We start from the raw sequence: 17,274 nt of genomic DNA, 5'->3' as shown, positions 1-17,274 counted from the left end.
GCTAGGCTTAGGATTGGGTCTTGTCCATCACATCATTCTCCTAATGATGTGATCCCGTTATCAAGGACATCCAATGTCCACTGTCAGGAAACCGTAACCATCTATTGATCAACGAGCTAGTCAATTAGAGGCTTACTAGGGACATGGTGTTGTCTATGTACCCACACATGTATCTGAATTTCCTATCAATACAATTATAGCATGGATAATAAACGATTATCATGAACAAGGAAATATAATAATAATAACCAATTTATTATTGCCTCTAGGGCATATTTCCAACAGTAACGCCTTTAAGAAAAATGACATAATGTAGACAAGTAAAACCAAGCAATATGATTAAACCCCATCGTTTTCCCCATAGTATCCAGAATACAAATACGTGCCTCGCTACCCCTTCTGTCACTGGGTGAGGACAGGCAAGATTGAACCTACTACTATGCACCACCAACCCTGAAGATCTACGTACTCATCAACTTGGCCAAAGAAAACTCTTAGATCAGAAAGAATTACATAGCTATAATAATCACACATAATAAAGTTCAGAAAAGGTTCGATTGCTTTCAATGAATAATCTGATCATGAACCCATAATTCATCGGATCCCAACAAACACACCACAAAAGAAGATTACATCGAATAGAACTCTAAGGAGAACATTGTATTGGAGATCAAAGAGAGAGAGAGAGACATCTAGCTAATCACTACAGACCCATAGGTCCAGTGGGAACTACTCACACATCACCGGAGGTGCAGCAAGGTTGATGTAGAAGCCCTCCGTGATGGATTCCCCCTCTGACAGAGTACCGAAGAAGGCCTCCAGATGGGATTGCAAAAGAATAGAAGCTTGCAATGGTGGAAAAGTTGTTCTGTTGGTGCTTTTGGGGTTTTTCCAATATTTTAGAATTTATAGCATTAGAATTAGGTCAGACGGAGCCACAAGGGGCCCACAAGACATCAGGGCGCGCCCTGTTGTCTTGCGGTCTCCTCTTTTCTCTTCTGGACTCCCTCTAAAGCTTCTAGGGTCTGTTATGTTCTAGAAAAAATCATCAAAAAGTTTCATCGTGTTTGGACTTTGTTTGGTAAGGATTTTATGTAAAACCAAAAACAAGCATAAAACAACAATTGGCACTTAGCACTAGGTTAACACGTTAGTTCCCAAAATGATATAAAATTGCATATAAGGTATATAAGATTGATAATATAATAATATGAAACAATAAAAATTATAGATATATTTCAGACATTTTAGCATTCCCAAGCTTAACTCATGCTCGTCCTTGAGTAGGTAAATGATAAAAACACAATTTTTGATGTTGAATGGTACGTAGCATGTCTATTATGTAATATTTTATGGTATGAATATTGAGAAACAATGAACTAATTGATATCAACGACAATAGTATCCATGAATACTAGAACATAATCATTACTCTTCAAAATATACGATGTTTAATGAATGTTATCCCTACTCATTAAATCATGTATGCATGGCATGACTCCGCCTTCATCACATGAATATAAATCATGAGCACCCCCGTGTCAAACCAGGCAATTGTATCATGCTTTTTTCTCGCTTCAGCACTTTCAACTTTACTCAATATATGAGCATGAGGCATGGACTTAGCACTAGGGTGGAATAGAACAAGTTGATAGAGATATAAGGGAAGACAAAAAGTTAAGAGAGTCTCGCATCAACTCGGTGGATAGATAGGCAATGGTGAGGTCTTTCAATCGAATCAATGCGTGGAGTAGGGGTTACCATGTAACAGATGCACTAGAGCTATAAGTGTATGAAAGCTCGCTATTGAAACTAAGTGGGTGTGCATCCAACTTGCTTGCTCATGAAGACCTCGGGCATTTGAGGAAGCTCGTCATCGAAATATACAAGCCAAGTTCTATAATGTAAAATTTCCACTAGTATATGAAAGTGACAAATCATGGAGGCTCTCTATATGAAGAACATGGTGCTACTTTGAAGCACAAGTATGGTAAAAGGATAGTAGCATTGCCCCTTCTCCTTTTTCTCCTTTTATTTTTTTAGTTTCCTTTTTCTTTTTCATTTCTTAAGAACAATATCATGAACCTCATCCCCACTTTTTGGAGGAATCATCAGTCTCCATTATTCTATACCTCACTGAGACAATGCTCTAATAATGATGTTCATCACACTTTTATTTACTTACAACTCGATAAACTGAAACAATATGACTCTATATGAATGCCTCTGGCAGTGTACCAGGATGTGCAATGATCTAGCATAACATGTATTACAATGATGAACGACGACTTTGCCACAAATATCATGTCAGCTCTATATGATCATGCAAAGCAATATGATGATGAACACACTTGTCATGTGGATAGTAACCGTGGAAGTTGCATGGCAATATATCTCAGAATGCCTATGGAAATGCCATGATAGGTACGTATGGTGGTTGTTTGAGGAAGGATACAAGAGGCTTATGTGTGATAAAGCGTATCGTATCATGGGGTTTGGATGCATCGGAAAAGTTTGCACCGACTCTTGAGGTGAGAAAGGGAAATGCATAGCAATATATATATGGATAGGTGGGAGTGTTGTATTAGTCTGTGAACTCACATTAGTCAAAAAGAACTCATATACTTATTGTTTAACTTTTATTAGCCATCAAAGCTAAGTACTACCCACATGCCCCTAGGGAGGAGGTTGGTAGGAGTTAACCATCGCGCCCCCGATTCAAACATCACAAAGGATTTCAATCATACATAAAAATGCTCGAACATCCCCACCATGCAGGGTCAGACTTGACACGCTAGGGGGCCTCGTGCAAGATGACAAACTAGAGCTAATTCGTGAGAAGTTCTAGCATAACCTGCACTTAACAAATCATGATGTTCTCCTCTATTAGTTCCGCCGAAAGGACTAAGAATCACATTAGGGGGTGCTTCCTCCTCCATGGCCTCCCCCTGGTTGGGGAGAGGTTCTCCCTCTGGTCCTTGGACTTCATGGTGATGATGGCCCCTCTGAGATCCTCCCCCATGGCCTCCGGTGATGATGTCCCCCTCCGACAGGGTGCCAGAGAGGGCCTAGATTGATTTCTCATGGCTACAGAGGCTTGCGGCGGAACTTCCAATCTCCCCTCTATTCTGGGGGTTTTAGGATTTATAGGAGGGATTGGCGTTAGTTTCATGTCAAGGGGGCCCACGGGGAGTCCACGAGGCAGGGGCGCACCCTGGGGGGCGCTCTCCACCCTCGTGGTGGCCTCGGGACTCCCCTCTGGTAGCTTTTTGTTCCAGTATTTTTTTATATTTTCCAAAAATATTCTCCATTGATTTTCAACGCATTCCGAGAACTTTTATTTCTGCACAAAAACAACACCACGGTAGTTCTGCTGAAAACAACGTCAGTCCGGGTTAGTTCTAATCAAATCATACCAAAATCATGTAAAAATATTATAAACATGGCATGAATACTTCATAAATTATAGATACGTTGGAGACGTATCAACATCCCGAAGCTTAATTCCTGCTCATCCTCGAGTAGGTAAATGATAATAGAAATAATTTATGAAGTGTGAATGCTAGCAAGTGCATAAGTTTGGTCAATGATAGTTTCAATCACTTTTTCTAGCATCATTATATATCATAACTGTAGCTCAACTCATAAAACTTCTCATGATCAAGTAACATGCTATTCAGATGTTAAAGTATAGATCATAAACTTTCTTAAATTAACAAACTATGTTCTAAGTCATCAAACAATTGCAATTCATCTTATTTTTGGGAAGGGTCTATGTAAGAGCTTTGATTTAGCAAATCCCACATACTCAACTATCATTTAATCTTTCACAATTGCTAACACTCACGTGATATTTATGGGTTCAAAGTTTTAATCGGACACATAGAAAGATAGGGGCTTATAGTTTCACCTCCCAACATTTTACCTCAAGGGTAATGTCAACAATAATACTTTATGAAAACCTACATCCAAGTTGATATATATATCTGTATCGCTCCAACACAAAGTGCTTGCCAAAGAAAAAAAAATGTAAAAGGAAAGGTGATGATCACCATGACTCTTGTATAAGGGTAGAAGGTAAAAGTAAAAGATATGCCCTTCACAGAGGGAAGCAAAGGTTGTCATGTGCTTTTATGGTTGGATGCACAAAATCTTAATGCAAAATAACGTCACTTTATATTGCCGCTTGTGATAAAGACCTTTATTATGCAGTCCGTCACTTTTATTTCTTTCATATCACAAGTTCGTATAAAGATTATTTTCTTCACACTAATAGATCATACATATTTAGAGAGCAATTTTTATTGCATGCACCGATGACAACTTACTTAAAGGATCTTACTCAATCCATAGGTAGGTATGGTGGACTCTCATGGCAAAACTAGTTTAAGGGATGTTTGGAAGTACAAGTAGTATTTCTACTTGGTGCAAAGAATTTGGCTAGCATGAGAGGGAAAGGCAAGCTCAACATGTTGGATGATCCAAGATAATATAACGTCTATTCGGATATAGGAAAACATAACCCATTAAGTTGTCTTCCTTGTCCAACATCAACTTTTTAGCATTTCATATTTTAGTGAGCGATCACAATTAAAAAAGATGTCCAAGATAGTATATTTATATGTGAAATCTCTCTTCCTTCAATATTCTTTCATGAATTGTTCAAGTGACCAATACTGTGTTTGCTAGCTTTCAATAAATTTACCACCTATACTTATTATGTGTGAAGTCATTACTCCCCATCGGATAAGCGTATGAAACACATACATAAATGCAGATTTATGATATTCAATTCATTCAACCATTTACTCATACGATATACGTGACGCACGTGAGTAAATGACAAACTACTCCAAAAAGATATAAGTGAAGAACACTAAGTAGTCAAATAATTAACTAGCCGTGGGAGGACTCTCTCTCTCTCATTCAAGATTTCAGATTCAATGATTTGTTATTAAAGATTTCAGATCCAAAGGTTTATTCAAACAGCAAGTAAAATAAAAATACGCTCCAAGCAAAACACATATCACGTGACGAATAAAAATATAGCTCCGAGTAAGGTATACCGATGGTTTTGAAGACGAAAGAGGGGATGCCTTCCGGGGCATCCCAAGCTTAGGCGCTTGAGTCTTCCTTGAATATTACCTTGGGGTGCCTTGGGCGTCCCCAAGCTTAGGGTCTTTCCACTCCTTATTCTCTTCATATCGATATCTCACCCCAAACTTGAAAACTTCAATCACACAAAACTTAACGGAACTTCGTGGGATGGGTTAGTATGATAAAGAGTAAATCATTCACTTTGGTACTGTCAAAGACAAGATTCATATTTTTTCGCACACAATTCCTACTGTACCATATCATTTCTACAGTTTATATTGAGCAATATAAGCCATAGAAACTAGAAAACAAGTAGACTATGCATTGAAAACAGAATCTGCCAGAAATAGAACAGTCTATAATGATCTGAACAGTAACCATACTTATGCTACTCCAAACATCTATCCAATTTAGGAAACCCTGAGAAATTCGTGTACCAATCCATTGCAAAAAGAATCAGATCAAAATCACGTTTTTGAGAATTATCAAAACTAATTTACTGGGTGCAAAAGTTTCTGATTTTCAGCAGGATAAACACAACTATCACCGTAAGCTATCCCATAGGTCTTACTTGGCACTTCATTGAAACAAAAGCTATAAAACATGATTAATGCATTAGCTTAATCATGTGAACACACAAAAATAGTAAGGATAAATATTGGTTGTCTCCCAACAAGCATTTTTCTTTAATGCCTTTTAGCTAGGCATGATGATTTCAATGATGCTCACATAAAAGATAAGAAATGAAACATAAAGAGAGCATCATGAAGAATATGACTAGCACATTTAAGTCTAACCCACTTCTTATGCCTAGGGATTTTGTGAGCACACAACTTATGGCAACAAGAATCAACTAGCATCGGAAGGCAAAACAAGTATAACTTCAAAACTTTAAGCACATAAAGAGGAAACTTGATATTATTGCAACTCCTACAAGCATATATTCCTCCCTCATAATAATTTTCAGTAGAATCATGAATGATTTTAACAATACAACCATTACACAAAGCATTATTTTCATGATCTACAAGCATAGGAATTTTACTACTCTCCACATAAGCAAAAAATTTCTCAGTCAGAATAGTGGGAGCAAACTCAATAAAATAACTATCATGTGAGGCATAATCCAATTGAAAATTAAAATCACGATGACAAGTTTCATGGTTAACATATTCCCTTATAGCATACATGTTATCACAATAGTAATCATAGATAGAAACTTTGTTATCATAATCAATTGGAACCTCTTCCGAAATAGTGGAATCATTACTAACTAAAGTCAAGACCTCTCCAAACCCACTTCCATAAATATCATACTAAGATTCAACACCCTCCAAAATAGTGGGATCATTACTTCCTAAAGTTTACACTCTTCCAAACCCACCTTCGATGATAGTATTATTCATACTCCAAAAGATATAAGTGAAGTTCATGGAGCATTCTACAATCAATATAGATTAACCAATATGCAGGCTCAAAATATATAAGTGAAGCACATGAAGCATTCTATAAAACCATACTCAAAATATTTAGTGAAGAGCATGAAGCATTCTATAAATCAATGAAGGGCTATCTCATATTAGCATGGTTCTTAAAGAGAAACACAAAGGACACAAATCATGTGAACAAAACAAAAACCGAGGTACACCAATAATTGTCGAAGAAGAAAGATGGGATGCCAACCAGGGCATCCCCAAGATTAGATGCTTGAGTATCCTTGAAATATTTACCTGGGGTGACTTGGGCATACCCAATCTTGAACTCTTGCCTCTCTTTATTCTTCTCACATTGGTAACTCCTCGTTCTTCAAACACTTCATCCACACAAAACTTAACAAAAACTTGTGAGATCCGTTAGTATAATAAAGCAAATCACCACCTTTAGGTAATATTGCAAACTCATTAAAATTTCATATTAGCACTATATATACTGTATTTCAACTTCACCATGGTTCATACCCCCCGATACTACCCATAGATTCATCAAAATAAGCGAACAACACATAGAAAACAATATTTGTCAAGAACAGGACAATCTGTAGTAATCTGGACATTTTGCATACTTCTGTAACTCCAAAAATTCTAAAAAAGATATGACAATTTAAAAAAATGTATAGAAGTACTGTGCAAAAGGTTTCAGGCCCGTTTGACTTTCTAGTAAAAAAATGTAAATTCACGCGCTACAACCAAAGTTTATGTTTTTGCACTGCACAAAGTAAACAAGCAATCTAATCATCCTAAAACCAAAGCTTGGCACATTATTTTTATAATACAATGGATATATACAAGGGGATAATTATTTCTAAGAAACTTCCATGAATTTTTTACATTATTTCCATGAGCATGAACACAAGTGTTCAAGGTCGACCCTCAGTTCTCCAATGCATAACTTTCGAATCACTTCTCTTTTTGAAAAAACTTTTTAGGCATATGAGGCAAGTGAATCTTTTTGTATTTTCATTTTTTTCATTTTTGTATTTTCACCCATAACTAAGCAAAACTAGAAAGGGTAAATAAAAACTACTTAGTGAAGAAAGCAAACAAGCACACACGAGAATATCAACCCCATGCTATTGCTCCCCGGCAATGGCGCGAGAAAAGAGCTTGATAATCCCCAAGTGTAGGGAATCATCGTAGCAATTTCCAAAGGTGGAAGTGATAAGTATGGAGTGTCGAACCCACAAGGAGCTAAATGTAGTATCAATATTCTCTCAAGTCCTATCTGCCACTAATACGACTCTACGTACACCGAACGTTTGCTTCCAACTAGAAACGAGAAATAAAACTATGTAGTGGGTATGAAGAGGATAACTTTGCATGGTATCGGAGAGCTAAAATATAAAAGTAGGTGTTGTTATCATAAATTTAGAATATATTACTTAAGTATTATAAATAGCTAGTGCGGAATAATGATGAGTCGGTGTGCGGAATTGTCCTAGGCAATTGTTAACAAGATCGTTAGTCGTCATTTCAATTTCATATGAGGGAGAGGCGTAAGCTAACATACTTTCTCTTCTTGGATCATATGCACTTATGATTGAAACTCTAGCAAGCATCCGCAACTACTAAAGATCATTAAGGTAAAGCCCAACCATAGCATTAACATATCAAGTCCCGTTTATCCCATACACAACAACCCCCTTACTCGGGTTTATGCTTCTGTCACTCAAGCAACCCACTATAAGCGAATCATGAACGTATTGCAACACCCAATAGCGGGAATCCCTCACGTGTGCGCGATACGGAAGGCACAATAGGACAGCACCAAAATAAAACATACAGCTCATACCAATCTAGATCATCAATCAACCCAAAGACGAAGGATATCTACTCAAAACATCATAGGATGGCAACACATCATTGGATCATAATATGTGGCATAAAGCACCATGTTCAAGTAGGGATTACAGTGGGGTGCGGGAGAGTGGACCGCGTAAAAGAGATGAGGATGGTGATGTTGATGAAGATGATCACCACGGCGATGATTCCCCTCCTGATGGCACTCCGACGCCACCGAGCGAGAGGAGGAGAGATTCTCCCCCTTGCGCTTCCTCCTCCATGGCCTCCCCCTAGTTGGGGAGAGGTTCTCCCTCTAGTCCTTGGCCTTCATGGTGATGATGGCCCCTGCGAGATCCTCCCCCATGGCCTCCGATGATGATGGCCCCCTCCGACAGGGTGCTAGAGAGGGCCTAGATTGATTTCTCATGGCTATAGAGGCTTGCAGCGGCAGAACTTCTGATCTCCCCTCTGTTCTGGGTTTTTTAGGATTTATAGGTGGGGTTGGTGTCGGTTTCAAGTCAAGGGGGCCCATGGGGAGTCCACGAGGCAGGGGGCGCGCCTCCACCCTCGTGGTGGCCTTGGGACTCGCCTCTGGTAGCTTTTTGTTCTAGTATTTTTTTTATATTCCAAGAATATTCTCCGTTGATTTTCAGCGCATTCCGAGAACTTTTATTTCTGCACAAAAACAACACCACGGTAGTTCTGCTGAAAACAACATTAGTCCGGGTTAGTTCTAATCAAATCATACCAAAATCATGTAAAAATATTATAAACATGGCATGAATACTTCATAAATTATAGATACGTTGGAGACATATCATAGGGAAGGTGTGTCATCGTCATGTAATTCTGGAAGAGGAACGAGCAACGAGGACAGAGGACTTGGAGGCGAGAGAAGAAGATGAGGGGAGGGGAAGGCGTCAATTCGGTTTCTACGCACGTACATGTTGTAGTAAAGCTAGCTCCTTTCCCTCTCATAGCCTCCTAGGATGATTGTTTCAGCCTTTTTTTTCTATGGAATGGGCCCTATAGATTAATATCTAGCCATATGCATACTTGGGTTGGGGCCCCAAAAATTTGGGGGCCCTGTGCGGTGGCACCTACTGCACTTGCTTAGGGCCGGCCCTGCCACCATGCCATGACCAACATTTAAATGAGTAATACATAACAAGCTTTAATATCGATACCTTTACTAACTAATGATCATGAATCAATACCCTCTCATAATATTACATCGATATAATTAAATCACACGTTTCATATTCAGTGATCTACATGAAAGTTTTTATTATATCCCTCTCATATACCTATCATTTTCAGACTAGACTTATAACCCATGCAAATTACCACTTCCTATTTAAAGGACTCTCAAAAAGATTTAAGTGAAGCATGAGAGTGCAAATGATTTCTATAAAATATCAGAGCCCCACATAAAGTTTCAGAATTATAGGAGTTGTTAAATATTTTATAGCCCCAACTCAAATACTTATTGGATTAATTCAAAGCCCATCTATGTCCTGAAAAATGTGCACCCTTTTTGGTTTAGGTTTTGACCTTCTATCATAAATCATAAACATTTTGAAGGGCATTTTGGGTTCACTGAAAATTATTTTAGTTGAACCTAGTTTATTAATGTGGTGCTAGGGTTTACTCAATCCCCATTTTAAATTCATTAAAATGATGCAAACAAGATGCTAGCACTAGGCATTACCAGAAGCTAGGGATGTGACATAACTATCTTGTGATGCTTGATTGACATAACCCAATTGACCGTTAAAATCACGATGAAAAGTTTCATGGTTATCATTACTTTTTATGGTAGACAAGTCATCACCATAATCATCATAGATAGACTTTGTTGTCATAATCAATTGAAACCTCTTTTGAAACAGTGGAATCATTGCTAAATAAAGTCATGATTAAAACACAAGTGCTCCCTAGGTGATTTTGGTAATTAATGCGAACATATCTCTTGTTGGATTAATAGTTTTATCTAGTATATTTCAGATAATTTCAATAGTGGAGTGGCAAGGACAAGTGGATGTGGAACCCCTTCAAAATGCTAAAGACAAGGATTATAAAAAGCTCAAGACTCTACATTTTTGTTTAAGTGATCCAAGATTACATTGAATCCATAGGAAAGCCAATACTATTAAAAGGGGATGAGGTGTTGCTTAATGGTCTACTTGCTCAAAGTGCTTAGTGATATTGCTCCAAAACCCTCAACCGCTTTCTCTATCCAAATATGTCCAAACTCTATCCCCAAACTCAGCTCCACCGATATTTCCCATCCGGAGCCACTGAGTTCAGTTTGACATAGCCACAACTAAAACCCTAACAATTCAGTCACACCGATACGGATCTCAGTCTCACCGAGATGGCCTTGCTAGCGCTCTGTGACTTGTTGCAATCACTTCGGTCTCACCGAGATGTTGCAATTGGTCCCACTAAGTTGGCTTGACTAATTCCCTATTGCTCATTGCATTCACTTCGGTGCAACCGAGATGATGCAATCGGTGCCACCAAGCTGAACTTTTCCCTAAGCCCTAGCACATCGGTACCATCGAGTTGTTCCCGTCGGTCCCACCAAGATTCGTACAAATTTTTGTACAGATCGGTGCTACCGAGTTTACTAATCGGTGCCACCGAGATGGACCAAAAGTGTGTAACAGTTAGATTTTGCATGGAGGCTATATATACCCTTCCACCCCCTTCTTCTCATAGGAGATAGCCATCAAAACGCGCCTACACTTCCACCATTCATTTTCTAAGAAAGAACCACCTAATCATGTGTTGAGATCAAGAGGTTTCATTCCTACCATTTTAACCTTGATTTCAAGCCTTCCCAAGTTCCTTTCCACTCAAATCCTCCTTCCACCATAGCCAAATCTGTGAGAGAGAGTTGAGTGTTGGGGAGACTATCATTTTAAGCAAAAGAGCAAGGAGTTAATCATCAACACACCATCTATTACCTTTTGGAGAGTGGTGTCTCCTAGATTGGTTAAGTGTTGCTTGGGAGCATCTGACATGATGTGGAGTTGAACCAAGAAGTTTGTAAGGGCAAGGAGATCGCCTACTTCATGAAGATCTTCCCGAGTGAGGCAAGTACTTCGTGTGCGATGGACATGGTGGGATAGACGAGGTTACTTCTTCATGGACCCTTCGTGGGTGGAGCCCTCTGTGCACTCGCGCAACCGTTACCCTTCATGGGTTGAAATCTCCATCAACATGGACGTACGATAGCACCACATATCGGAACCACGCCAAAAATTCTTCGCGTATCCATTGCATTTGCACACTCCAATCCCATCCCTTTACATTCTTCAAAGTTGCATGCTTTACTCTTTTTGCTGCCTATACTCTTGTCATGCTTGCTTGAGATGTATTGAATGCCCTTTAACATGTGCTAAAACTCTGCCTTAACTTGAAGAAACTAAAAACTGCCACTTTTGCTTGTTAAGGGTCTAATAACCCCCTCTATACCCATCTTCTCGATCCTTTCAATTGGTATTAGAGTATTGGTCTCCATTGCTTTGATGTAATCACCATTGGAGGAAGATGGATGAGTCTATGTTCAGGATTCTTAGACGTAGAGTGCCCATTCTTAATGGGGAGTTTTATGGTTGTTGGAAAAATGAGATGCTTGAGATTTTCAATGAATATGATTTGAACAAGTATATTTTTAGCCCTTATTATTTGAACAAGTATCTTGACATGGTTCGCAATCTTAGGACTATCAATCTTATCATTAGAGGATTACCTAGAAATGTGTGTATTTGCTTGCCAACCTTTGAATGCGCATACACTATATGGAATTATCTTGAGGAACGCTTTCCAAATTACTCGTTTAAAAACCTAAATGAAAATTCTTCAAAAATCCATTGCTTTTCATAAGATGAAGCCTAGTGATCCCAAGTTTGATGAATGTTTATTTGAGCTCCGTGATCTTATGCATGCCAAGGGTGATGTTGGAATCATTAGTAGCATCATCTCGGAGACAATTAGAATTCATAAACTTGAACATTGTCATGGTCATAAATCTAAAGAGTCACTTGAACTAGGTGATGACTACACGCATGACAATGATGATGATATTGAGCATGGCTATTATGATGAAGACGAAGAATCTGACGTTGACTATGAGGAGACTATGAGAAATCTTAGTCTCATGACGAATCTTCAAAATTACATATGATACGTCTCCAACGTATCTATAATTTTTGATTGTTCCATGCTATTATATTATCTGTTTTGGATGTTTTATATGCATTAATATGCTATTTTATATTATTTTTGGTACTAACCTATTAACCTAGAGCCCAGTGCCAGTTCCTATTTTCCCTGTTTTTGAGTTTCACAGAAAAGGAATACCAAAAGGAATAAAACCTTTGTGATGATTTTTCTTGGACCATAAGACAACCAGGAGACTTGGAGATGAAGTCGGAGGAGCCACGAGGCAGCCACAAGGTGGAAGGCGCGCCCAGGGGGGTAGGACGCGACCCCCGCCTTGTGGCCCCCCCGTGACTCCCCCGACCTAATTCTTTCGCCTATATATTCCCAAGTATCCCCAAACAACCAAAGGCATCCACGAAAATACTTTTCCAATGCCGCAACCTTCTGTACCCGTGAGATCCCATCTAGGGACCTTTTTCGGCACCCTGCTGGAGGGGGATTAGATCACGGAGGTCTTCTACATCAACTCTATTGCCCTTCTGATGAAGCGTGAGTAGTTTACCATAGACCTATGGGTCCATATCTAGTAGCTAGATGACTTCCTCTCTCTTTGATTCTCAATACCACGTTCTCCTCGATGTTCTTGGAGATCTGTTTGATGTAATAGTTTTTTGCAGTGTGATTGCCGAGATCCGATGAATTGTGGATTTATGAACAGCTTATCTATGAATATTAATTAAATCTTCTCTGAATTCTTTTATGCATGATTTGATATCTTTGTAATTCTCTTCGAACTATCGGTTTGGTTTGGCCAACTATATTGGTTTTTCTTGCAATGGGAGAAGTGCTTAGCTTTGGGTTCAATCTTGCGGTGTCCTTTCCAAGTGACAGTAGGGGCAGCAAGGCACGTATTGTATTGTTGCCATCGAGGATAAAGTGATGGGGTTTTGATCATATTGCTTGAGTTAATTCTTCTACATCATGTCATCTTACTTAATGCGTTACTCTGTTCTTCATGAACTTAATACTCTAGATGCAGGCAGGAGTCGGTCAATGTGTGGAGTAATAGTAGTAGATGCAGAATCATTTCAGTCTACTTGACATGGACGTGATGCCTATATTCATGATCATTGCCTTAGATATTGTCATAAATTTGCGCTTTTCTATCAATTGCTCGGTAGTAATTTGTTCACCCACTGTATTATTTGCTATCTTGAGATAAGCCTCTAGTGAAACCTATGGCCCCTGGGTCTATTTTCCATCATATAAGTTTCCAATCTTCAATATTAGTTTCCGATCTACTATTTTTGGAATCTTTTACTTTCCGATCTAGAAATAAAAAATACCAAAAATATTTACTTTACCGTTTATCTATCTCTACCAGATCTCACTTTTGCAAGTAACCGTGAAGGGATTGACAACCCCTTTATCGCGTTGGGTGCAAGTTGTTTGATTGTTTGTGCGGGTATTAGGTGATTTGTGTGTTGTCTCCTACTGGATTGATACCTTGGTTCTCAAAACTGAGGGAAATACTTATCTCTACTTTGCTGCATCACCCTTTCCTCTTCAAGGGAAAAAACATTGCAAGCTCAAGAAGTAGGAGGAAGAATTTCTGGCGCCATTGCCGGGGAGATCTACGCCCAGTCAAGACATACCAAGTACCCATCATAAAACTCTCATCTCTTGCATTACATTATTCACCATTTGCCTCTCATTTTCCTCTCCCCCACTTCTAAAACAATTTTAGAAAAGATTTGCCTCTTTCTTTTGCCTTCTTTCGTTCGTCTTTTCGTTTGCCCTTATGTCTTACTTGGTTTGTTTGCTCGTGTGCTTGGTATAGTTGTTTGCTTATTGAAATTTAGAGGCAAAGGTTTATGGATACTCATCCACTTGCTTATCTTTTTAAGAGATCCAATTATGATGAACCAATTGCTAGTGAGTTGAGTGCACTAGATTATCTTTATGAAGTTTTGCTTGAAATACGTGAATCTGAAAATTGTGATGAAGTGCTTTATGAAGTGATTCACGATAGATCTTTGAATAAAAAGCATGATTGCAATGATTTTATTATAAATTCTATTAACGTCGATTGTGCTAATAATATGCAAAACCCTAAGCTTGGGGATGCTAGTTTTGCTATGTCCACTATTTGTTGCAATAATCATGATTGGGGTGATTCTTCTATGATCTTGAAAATTTATTTAAGCCCCATGATGAATATGAGATTGATAATAGTGTTTTCAATAATCTTGAAAGTGGGTTTGGAAGAGTGTAAACTTTAGATCCCACATATTTGGAGAATGTTCAATCTTATGAAATTTTTGATAAAAGTGGGTTTGGAGAGGTCATGACTTTATTTAATGATAATCCCACTATTTTTGAAGAGTGTCAACTTTGCATGCATGTGGATCATGTTGAGAATATTTTATGCGATAGTTATATTGTTGAATTTGATTATGATCCTACATGTAATTATTATGAGAGAGGAAAATATGGTTGTAAAAATTTTCATGTTACTAAATTACCTCTCATTATGTTGAGATTGATATTGTTCCTTTCTTCTTATTTGCATATGCTAGCTTTTGTTTGCCTTGATAATTTGTTTTCTTATAAGATGCCTATGCATAGGAAGTATGTTAGACTTAGATGTGTTTTCACATGCTACATGATGCTCTCTTCGTGTTTCAATTGCTATCTTTCATGTGAGCATCATCGAAATCTCAAAGCCTAGCTTAATGTCTTTAAAGAAAAGCGCTTGTTGGGAGACAACCCAATATTTTTCTTTCCTGTTTTGAAATATATAATTCATGTAGCCTATGGTTAGATGTGTTTTTGTGTCTAATTAGTGTTTGTGCCAACTAAGACCTTTGGGATGGCTTACGGTGGTAGTTGCTTTGATCTTGCTGAGAAACAAAAACTTTTGCGCCCAGGAAAATAATTTTCATAATTCACAGAAGCATGCCTTTGACCTGATTATTTTTGCACTAGATTGGTACACAAGTTTCTAGGTTTTCCTAATTTTTTAGAATTTTTGGAGTTACAGAAGTATTCGAGAGTTCATATTACTACATGATGTTTTATTTTTGACAAATTCTATTTTCTATGTGTTGTTTGCTTATTTTGATGAACCTATGGGTAGTATCGGGGGGTATGAACCATGGAAAAGTTGGAATATAGTAGATATTACACCAATATGAATAAAGAATGAGTTCACAATAGTACCAAAAGTGGTGATTTATTTTCTTATACTAACGGAGCTTATGAGATTTTCTGTTGAGTTTTGTGTTGTGAAGTTTTGAAGTTTTGGGTAAGGATTTGATGGAGAATGGAATAAGGAGTGGCAAGAGCCTAAGCTTGGGGATGCCCAAGGCACCCCAAGGTAATATTGAAGGAAAACTAAGAGCCTAAGCTTTGGGATGCCCCGTAAGGCATCCCCTCTTTCGTCTTCGTCTATCGGTAACTTTACTTGAGGCTATATTTTTATTCACCACATGATATGTGTTTTGCTTGGAGCATCTTGTATGATTTGAGTCTTTTCTTTTTAGTTTGCCACAATCATCCTTGCTGTACACACCTTTTTATAGGGACACACATGAATCGTGATTTATTAGAATACTCTATGTGCTTCACTTATATCTTTTGAGCTAGGCAATTTTGCTCTAGTGCTTCACTTATATATTTTTAGAGCACGGCGGTGGCTTTATTTTATAGAAAATTTTGAACTCTCATGCTTCACTTATATTATTTTGAGAGTCTCTAAACAGCATGGTAATTTGCTTTGGTCCTAAATTTAGTCCTAATATGATATGCACCCAAGAGGGATATAATAAAAACTTTCATATAAAGTGCATTGAATACTATGAGAAGTTTGATTCCTTATGGTTGTTTTGAGATATAGAGATGGTAATATTAGAGTCATGCTAGTGAGTCATTGTGAATTTGAGAAATACTTTTGTTAAAGTTTGTGATTCCCATAGCATGCACATATGGTGAACCCTTATGTGATGAAGTCAGAGCATGATTTATTTATTGATTGTCTTCCTTATGAGTGGCGGTCGGGGACGAGCGATGGTCTTTTCCTACCAATCTATCCCCCCTAGGAGCATGCATGTAGTACTTCGTTTCGATAAATAAGATTTTTGCAATAAGTATGTGAGTTCTGTATGACTAATGAGGAGTCCATGGATTATACACACTCTCACCCTTCCACCATTGCTAGCCTCTCTAGTGCCGCACGACTTTTGTCGGTACCATACACCCACCATATAACTTCCTCAAAACAGCCACCATATCTACCTATTATGGCATTTCCATAGCCATTCCGAGATATATTGCCATGCAACTTTCCACCGTTCCGTTTATTATGGCACATTCCATCATTGTCATATTGCTTTGCATGATCATGTAGTTGACATCGTATTTGTGACAAAGCCACCATTTATAATTATTTCATACATGTCACTCTTGATTCGTTGCACATCCCGGTACACCGCTGGAGGTATTCATATAGAGTCATATTTTGTTCTAAGTATCGAGTTGTAATTCTTGAGTTGTAAGTAAATAAAAGTGTGATGATCTTCATTATTAGAGCATTGTCCCATGTGAGTAAAGGATGATGGAGACTATGATTCCCCCACAAGTCGGGATGAGACTCCGAATGAAAAAAAGAGGCCAAAAAAATGAGAAGGCCCAAATAAAAAAATGAGAGAAAAGAGAGAAGGGAAAA

Source organism: Triticum aestivum, chromosome 3B (genome assembly GCF_018294505.1).
Source record: "Triticum aestivum cultivar Chinese Spring chromosome 3B, IWGSC CS RefSeq v2.1, whole genome shotgun sequence".
NCBI lineage: Eukaryota > Viridiplantae > Streptophyta > Magnoliopsida > Poales > Poaceae > Triticum > Triticum aestivum.
Note: the sequence above shows the minus strand (reverse complement) of the source record.